The following is a 9,005-nucleotide window of genomic DNA, read 5'->3' on the forward strand; positions in this document are numbered from 1 at the left end:
AAAAGCACAATCAAAACATCTCTGACAGATGGCCATCCAGCCTCAATAATAATAATAGATTTTTTAGGCTACCAGTATTTAAAAAACTCTAAAATTACAGCAGCAAAACAACAGGCACATCTTAACACCTCTCAACAAAAGATTCCCCCAGGCTCAGCCAGGCCTTCAAATGCTAATGAAGGTGATCAGTTGAAACATTCACACCCAGCTCTAGCAGAGAAGAGCTCTTTCCCCCACCCCAGTCATTCCACAGATATATAAACCCATTTTCCTAATTCCAACTAGACCTCACTACCTCTGAGGATGCTTGCCATAGATGCAGGCTAAACGTCAGGAGAAAATGCCTCTAGAACATGGCCATATAGCCCAAAAAAAAACCCACGAGAACCTAGTGATTCCATCCAAGAAAGCCTTTGACAATACAATAATAGAGTTGGAAGAGACTGCATGGGCCATCCAATCCAACCCAATTCTGCCATGCAGGAAAAGCAAATCAAAGCATCTCTGACAGATGGCCACCCAGCCTCAATAGTAATAATAATAATAATAATAATAATAATAGAGTTGGAAGAGACTGCATGGGCCATCCAGTCCAACCCCATTCTGCCCTGCAGGAAAAGCACAATCAAAGCACCCCTGATAGATGGCCATCCAGACTCAATAATAATAATAATAATAGTAATAGTAATAATAATAATAATAATAATAATAATAATAAAGTTGGAAGAGACTGCATGGGCCATCCAATCCAACCCCATTCTGCCCTGCAGGAAAAGCACAGTCAAAGCATCCCTGACAGATGGCCACCCAGCCTCAATAATAATAATAATAATAATAATAATAATAATAGTTGGAAGAGACTGCATGTGCCATCCAGTCCCACCCCATTCTTCCCTGCAGGAAAAGCACTATCAAAGCATCCCTGACAGATGGCCACCCAGCCTCAATCATTATAATAGAGTTGGAAGAGACTGCATGTGCCATCCAGTGCAACCCCATTCTGCCTATTCTCGGTTCGCTTCTGATATAATAAATAAATAACTCAATAATGGAAAGTGAAATGTCGGTGGAGAGGAAAAGAGATTGAAAGATGGGCTTAACGACAACCTTCAAAATTGTGGTATAGACACCAAGAACTGGAAAGCCCTTGAGCATTCTAACTGGAGGTCACCTGTGACCAACAGTGCTGTGGAATCCGAACAGACATGAATGGTGAGAAATATGCCAAGGAGGAAGGAGACACATCAAGCCAACCCTGACCAGGACCACTTTCCACCTGGAAACCGATGTCCTCATTGCAGAAGAACATGCAGGTCAAGAATAGGTCTCTACAGCCCACCACCAGGATCCTACACTTGGAAGGCCATCATCCTCAGCCACGAGTGATAGCCAATGAAATGATGGTGGGTGTTGGACTGTGGTAATGGACAACTGGTTATTGCTACCTGGCCTCTTCTCTGCCCCACAGAAAGGCCTGTCCATTTCTTCTCATGTGTGAATTGGGTCCCTGGAGCCCTCCCAGCTTCCCCCTCCTCCCACATGCACAAGGCCATAAAGCACATTTCACAAGGCTAAGTGATCCCATTCCCCAGGCAGGCAGCACACATGCCTTCTTCCCTGGGCCTCCAGTTCAGTGCCGAGTCCAAGAGGGCCCCAAACTGTGGACCTGTGTCTTCAGGGATCTTGCCTGGATTACTTACTTACTTACTTACTTACTTAGGCGATCCCTCGTTGTCTGAGTAAGATTGTCTTCCAAGTTCAGTGTCCAGGTGGTGGGTACCTCGGTGACTGTGGAGCCCTGTTCTTAACCCACATCAGTTTCCAGGTGGAAGGCGGTTCTGGTCGGAGTTGGCTTGATGCGCCTTTGTCTTGGCACGTTTCTCTCTTTCACCCTCCATTCGTGCCTCTTCAAATTCTGCAGCACTGCTGGTCACAGCTGACCTCCAGCTGGAGTGCTCAAGGGCCAGGGCTTCCCAGTTCTCAGTGTCTATGCCAGAGTTTTTAAGGTTGGCTTTGAGCCCATCTTTACATCTTTTTTCCTGTCCTCCAATGTTCCATTTTCCGTTCTTGAGTTCGGAATAGAGCAACTGCTTTGGGAGATGGTGATCAGGCGTTTGGACAATGTGGCCGGTCCAGCGGAGTTCATGGCGGAGGAGCATCGCGTCAATGCTGATGGTCTTTGCTTCTTCCAGCATGGTGACATTTGTCTGCTTGTCTTCCCAAGAGATTTGCAGGATTTTCCGGAGGCAGCACTGATAGAATTGTCCCAAGAGTTGCATGTGACATCTGTAGACAGTCCACGTTTCGCAGGTGAATAGCAGGGTTGGGAGGGAAATAGCTTTATAAACAAGCCCCTTGGTCTCCCTATGGATGTCCCGGTCCTCTCTGCTTCATTGGGGAAAATGCTGCACTCGCAGAGCTCAGTCAGGGTAGTGTTTCAGTGTCAATGTTGACTTTGGTGAAGAGGTGGCTGCCAAGGGAGTGGAAACGGTCCACATTTTCTAATGTTACACCATGACGCTGTATCTCTGGCATTGGGGAGGGATGGCTGGTGACTGCTGGAAGAGCACTTTGGTTTTCTCAATGTTCAATGACAGACCGAGCTTTGTGTATGCTTCTGCAAAGGTGTTTAGAGTGGCTTGTAGTCTTCTTCTGAATGAGCACAGACGACATTGTCATCAGCATACTGGAGTTCTATAATAGATGTTGTTGTCACTTTGGTTTTGGCTTTCAGTGTGCTGAGGTAATAGCTTGCCATCTGTCCAAGAGATTATTTCCACTCCGGTGGGAAGCTTCCCGTCAACAAGATGAAGTCTCATAGCGTGGATTAAGCTTCAAGATCAAATGTCTCCAGTTTCATCACCTTGTCCTCATTCTTATGCAACCCCCTGTTTTTCTCTCCTGTGCCATGAAAGAGAAGACAGGAAGCATTCAGCGATACTACCTTTAATTAAAGTAATCTGCTCTTCATAAGAACACAACAATATGTGCATATGTGTGGGTGTATGTGTGTGTATACACATGTACATACATGGTATATGGATTAAGAAATTATGCAGATCAAACTTGGAATACAGCCCAGATTCCCTAAAAGGCCCCCTTTCCCACCGGATCCTGGAAGCTAAGCAGGGCCAGCCCTGGATGGGACTTGGGTGAGAGGCCGCCAATGACTCCTAGGGGCTTTAGGCTCTTTTTCATAGGGAGGCAAATCATCCTCTGAGGATCCCTGCCTAAGAAAACCCTTCCTAGAACAGGCCCCCATCCCCTCAAGGCAACAGGTTTGGTCTGGGAAGCTAAGCAGGGCCAGCCCTGGTTGGGCCTTGGATGGGAGGCCAGATAGGCATCCCTGGCTGTATTCCAGAGGAAGGGACACCAAAGTGCTTCCCATGGATTCCCTGCCTGAGGAAAGCCTATGGGAAACCCATGGGTCACCCAAAGAGACACCCAAAGAGACCTGAAGGCACAGGCAGAATCATTGTCCTCAAGGGATGCCCTTTGGAGTGGGAACCTGGCCCAAAACATAACATTAAATTGAAAATAATATTAGGAAGAAGAAGAGGAGGAGGAGGAGCAGAAGATTGATGGGGACGAGGGAGAGGGCCTTCTCGGTGGTGGCCCCTCGACTCTGGAACTCGCTCCCCAAGGACATTAGACATGCCCCAACTCTGGCAGTCTTTAAGAGGAGCCTGAAAACTTGGTTGTTCCAGTGTGCCTTCCCAGAATAAGGAAACCCTAAGCAGCATGTCCCTAATCGCACTTTACTAATGATCTAGGATTGTCTGCTCGCTCCATTTCTCTCCAAATACCCGTCCTAGTTATATGTCACCATGTCATGCTCAGTATTTTAAAATTTAAATCATTACATTTGGCCCTGCCATGGGTTTTTAATGCATCGTGGTGTTACTGTTATTGTTTATTGCTTTGTTTATGAGTTTATTTATTGTCTGTATTGCTGTGTTGTTTTTATTGATGTATTTGGGCTCAGCCTCTTGTTAGCTGCACCGAGTCCTCTGGGAGATGGTAGCGGGGTAGAAATAAAGGTTTATTATTATTATTATTAGTAGTAGTAGTAGTAGTAGTAGTATAAGAAACAACAAGACAGATGTGGCTCTCAAATAGAACTTGGAAAAAGGAGACGGAGGGCCTGATTCTGACAGCCCAAGAACAGGCAATTAGAACCAATGTCATCCAAGCCAGAATTGAAAAGTCAACAACAGATCCCAAGTGTAGACTCTGCAAGGAAGCAGATGAAACCATAGATCCCATCCTCAGCTGCTGCAAGAAGATCACGCAGACAGACTCCAAGCAGAGGCACAACACCGTTGCTCAGATGATTCATTGGAACTTGTGCCACAAACACCATCTCCCTGTGACAAGAACTGGTGGGATCACAAGCCAGAAAAAGTTACGGAAAATGGACATGTCAAACTACTCTGGGATTTCTAAACTCAGACTGACAAGAGTTTTGAAGCACAAGACTCCTCATCTCATGATCATGGGAAAAATCAAAGTATGGATTGTCAATGTTGCAATCCCAGGCAACAGCAAAATTGAGGAGAAGCAACTGGAAACGTTAACACAATATGAGGATTTCAAGATCGAACTGCACAGACTTTGGCACAAGCCAGCCAAGGGGGTCCCAGTGGTGATTGGCACACTGGGTGCAGTGCCTCAAGACCTTGGTCTGCACTTAAACACAATCGGCGCTGACCAAATCACTACCTGTCAGCTGCAAATAATGTGATTTGCACACAATATTTGCCAATACACAACAGTCCTAGGCACTTGGGAAGTTTCTGGGATGTGATCCAATGCAACAGCCAGCAGTGACCTTGTTTGCTGTGGACTCATCTTGTTGTTTTTCAAATGGTGGTGGTGGAGGTGGTGGTGGTGATGATGATGATGATGATGATGATGATGATAGAATCCAACACTTGGGTCATCCAGTACAACCATCTTCTGCCACAAAGGGAGACACAAGCAAAGCCCACCTGACAGATGGACATCTAGCCTCTAATAACAATAACAGCAACAACAATAACAGGATTGAAGAGAAACAACTGGAAAAGCTGACACGATATGAGGATTTAAAGATCGAACTGCAAAGACTCTGGCACAAGCCAGTCAAGGTGGTCCCAGTGGTGATTGGCACACTGGGTGCAGTGCCTCAAGACCTTGGCCTGCACTTAAACACAACCAGCACAGACCAAATCAGCACCTGCCAGCTGCAAAAGGCCACCTTACTGGGATTTGCACGCATTATTCACCAATACACAACAGTCCTAGGCACTTGGGAAGTGTCTGGGGTGTGATCCAATGCAACAGCCAGCAGAGGGATCTTTGTTGCTGCGTACTCATCTCATTGTGTATCTAATAGTGAAAATCTACGTATTGAGGAACCACAGAGCAAAGACAGAAATAGCAGTCTTAAGAAATCCATAGTTTTCCAGTGAAGCGGTGTGACAGCAAATAAAGGAAGCCCCCAAAACAGCCAAAGAGGAAGGGACGGCCTGTGGCTGCTTCAAAGAGGAAGCGTCGGCCTTAAGAAGAAAGGCTTCAAAGAGGGCAGAGAGCCTGCGATGAATTTCGTTGCATTCCAGGCGAAGCCGCCCTCCCTTCCAAGGCGTGGCTTCAATGCATTCCTTGTTTGTGTGGCCAGAAGGGCCAGAACTATTCTTCATTCTACTAAATGTCCTTTGGCCAGAAGTGAAGTCGATAGGAACTTTAGGAGGGTCTGTCCCAGGAGTAGAGACCCTGCGGCCCCACCAAAGAGGGATCGCTATATTGGTGTGTTTAAGTGCAGGCCAAGGTCTTGAGGCACTGCACCCAGTGTTCCAATCACCACTGGGACCACCTTGACTGGCTTGTGCCAGAGTCTTTTCAGTTTGATCTTTAAATCCTCATATCCTGTCAGCTGTTCCTGTTGTTTCTCTGCAATCCTACTGTCATCTGGGATTATTGTTGTTGTTTTTGTTGTTGTTAGATACACCACACAATTCGGGCACAGCAAACAAGATCACTATGCTGGCTTTTGTGTTCACTCATAGCTGACAGGTGGTGATTTTGTCAGTGCTGATTGTTTTTAAGTGCAGGCCAAGGTCTTGAGGCACTGCACCCAGTGTGTCCATCACCACTGGGACACCCTTGACTATTTATTTATTTTATTTATTTGTTTACGCATTTATATGCCACCCTTCTCACCCCAAAGGGGACTCAGAGTGGCTTACAAAATATATATATATATATATATATATATATATATATATATGGAGCCCCCGGTGGCGCAGTGGGTTAAAGCACTAAGCTGCTGAGCTTGTTGATCAAAAGGTCACAGGTTCAATTCCGGGGAGCGGCGTGAGCTTCCGCTGTCAGCCCTAGCTTCTGCCAACCTAGCAGTTCAAAAACATGCAAATGTGAGTAGATCAATAGGTACCGCTCCGGCGGGAAGGTAACGGCGCTCCATGCAGTCATGCCGGCCACATGACCTTGGAGGTGTCTACGGACAACGCTGGCTCTTTGGCTTAGAAATGGAGATGAGCACCACACCCCAGAGTCAGACATGACTGGACTTAATGTCAGGGGACTACCTTTACCTATATATATATATATATATATATATATATATATATATATATATACACACAATATATTATATTATTAGCATAGCACAATATCAGTACTGTTCCATTATACTGTAATTACATATAATATATAATTATAATATATTATTAGTAGTAGTATTATATTGTGTTACATAATATTATAAATATTACATGTAGATACAATATATTATATTATATTATATTATTTGTTGTTGTTCATTCGTTCAGTCGCCTCCGACTCTTCGTGACCTCATGGACCAGCCCACGCCAGAGCTCCCTGTCGGCCGTCACCACCCCCAGGGTCTCCTTCAAGGTCAGTCCAGTCATTTCCAGGATGCCATCCATCCATCTTGCCCTTGGTCGGCCCCTCTTCCTTTTGCCTTCCACTTTCCCCAGCATAATTCCCTTCTCCAGGCTTTGCTGTCTCCTCATGATGTGGCCAAAGGACTTCCGCTTTGTCTCTAGTCTCCTTCCCTCCAGTGAGCAGCCGGGCTTTATTTCCTGGAGGATGGACTGGTTGGATCTTCTCGCAGTCCAAGGCACTCTCAGGACTTTCCTCCAACACCACAGCTCAAAAGCATCTCTCTTCCTTGGCTCAGCCTTCCCTAAGGTCCAGCTCTCACATCCGTAGGTGACTACAGGGAAGACCATGGCTTGGACTAGGCAATGGATCTTGGTTGCCAGTCTGATGTCTCTACTCTTTACTATTTTATGGAGATTGGACATTGCTCTCCTCCCAAGAAGGAAGTGTCTTCTGATTTCCTGGCCACAGTCTGCATCTGCAGTAATCTTTGCGCCTAGAAATACAAAGTCTGTCACGGCCTCCACATTTTCTCCCTCTATTTCCCAGTTGTCAATCATTCTTGTTGCCATGATCTTGGTTTTTTTGACGTTTAGCTGCAACCCGGCTTTTGCGCTTTCTTCTTTCACCTTGATTAGAAGGCTCCTCGGCTCCTCCTCGCTCTCGGCCATCAGAGTGGTGTCATCTGCATATCTGAGGTTGTTAATGTTTCTTCCAGCCATTTTCACCCCAGCCTTGCATTATTATTATTATTATTATTATTATTATTATTATTAGCATAGCACAATATCAGTACTATACCATTATACTGTAATTATATATAATATCAAATATATAATTATAATATCATATTATTATTACTATTAGTAGTAGTAGTGGCTTACAAGATATATATATATATATATATACACACACACAATATATATTATTAGCATAGCACGATATCAGTACTATACCATTATACTGTAATTACATATAATATCAAATATATAATTATAATATATTATTATTATTAGTAGTAGTAATAGTGGCTTACAATATATATATATATATATACACACACACATACAATATATTATACAATTAGCATAGCACAATATCAGTACTAATACCATTATACTTTAATTACATATAATATCAAATATATAATTATAATATATTATTAGTAGTAGTAGTAGTGGCTTACAATATATATATATATATATACACACACACACATACAATATATTATATAATTAGCATAGCACAATATCAGTACTATACCGTTATACTGTAATTACATATAATATCATATATATAATTATAATATATTATTATTATTAGTAGTAGTAATAGTGGCTTACAATATATATATATATATATATACACACATACATACAATATATTATATAATTAGCATAGCACAATATCAGTATTATACCATTATACTGTAATTTCATACAATATAAAATATATAATTATAATATATTATTATTAGTAGTAGTAGTAGTGGCTTACAAGATATATATATATATACACACACACATACATACATACAGCAATATTATTAGCATAGCACAATATCAGTACTATAGCATTGTACTGTAATTACATATAATATAAAATATATAATTATAATATCATATTATTAGTCGTATTAGTATTATATTGTATTACATAATATTATAAATATTACATGTAGAATCAATAAATTATATTGTATTGTATTGTATTGTATTATGTTATATTATATTATATTATATTATATTATATTATATTATATTATATTATATTATATTATTAGCATAACACAGTAGAGAAGATGGACCTGTCTTCCTGGGCCCCCTCTCTTCACTAGCTTTGCCAGAGTCTTTGCAGTTCGATCTTGAAATCAACATCATTGTTATTATTACTACTACTACTCTTGTTGTGAGCATCCCTCCTCCTTCCCTTCCTTCTGCAGCCCAGCTCCAGCCCAGGCCTCCCTTTCCTTCCCAGTTCCACTCTGGAGGGAGTTCTACCCGGCGACTGATGACGCGGAGGCGCACGCCCTCCCCATTGGCTGCCTGCCTCCAGGGGGGTTTCTGCCTGGGATGGTGAGAGATAAGAGAGAGAGGGAGGGA

This window comes from Anolis sagrei, chromosome 2 (genome assembly GCF_037176765.1).
Source record: "Anolis sagrei isolate rAnoSag1 chromosome 2, rAnoSag1.mat, whole genome shotgun sequence".
Classification (NCBI taxonomy): Eukaryota; Metazoa; Chordata; class Lepidosauria; order Squamata; family Dactyloidae; genus Anolis; species Anolis sagrei.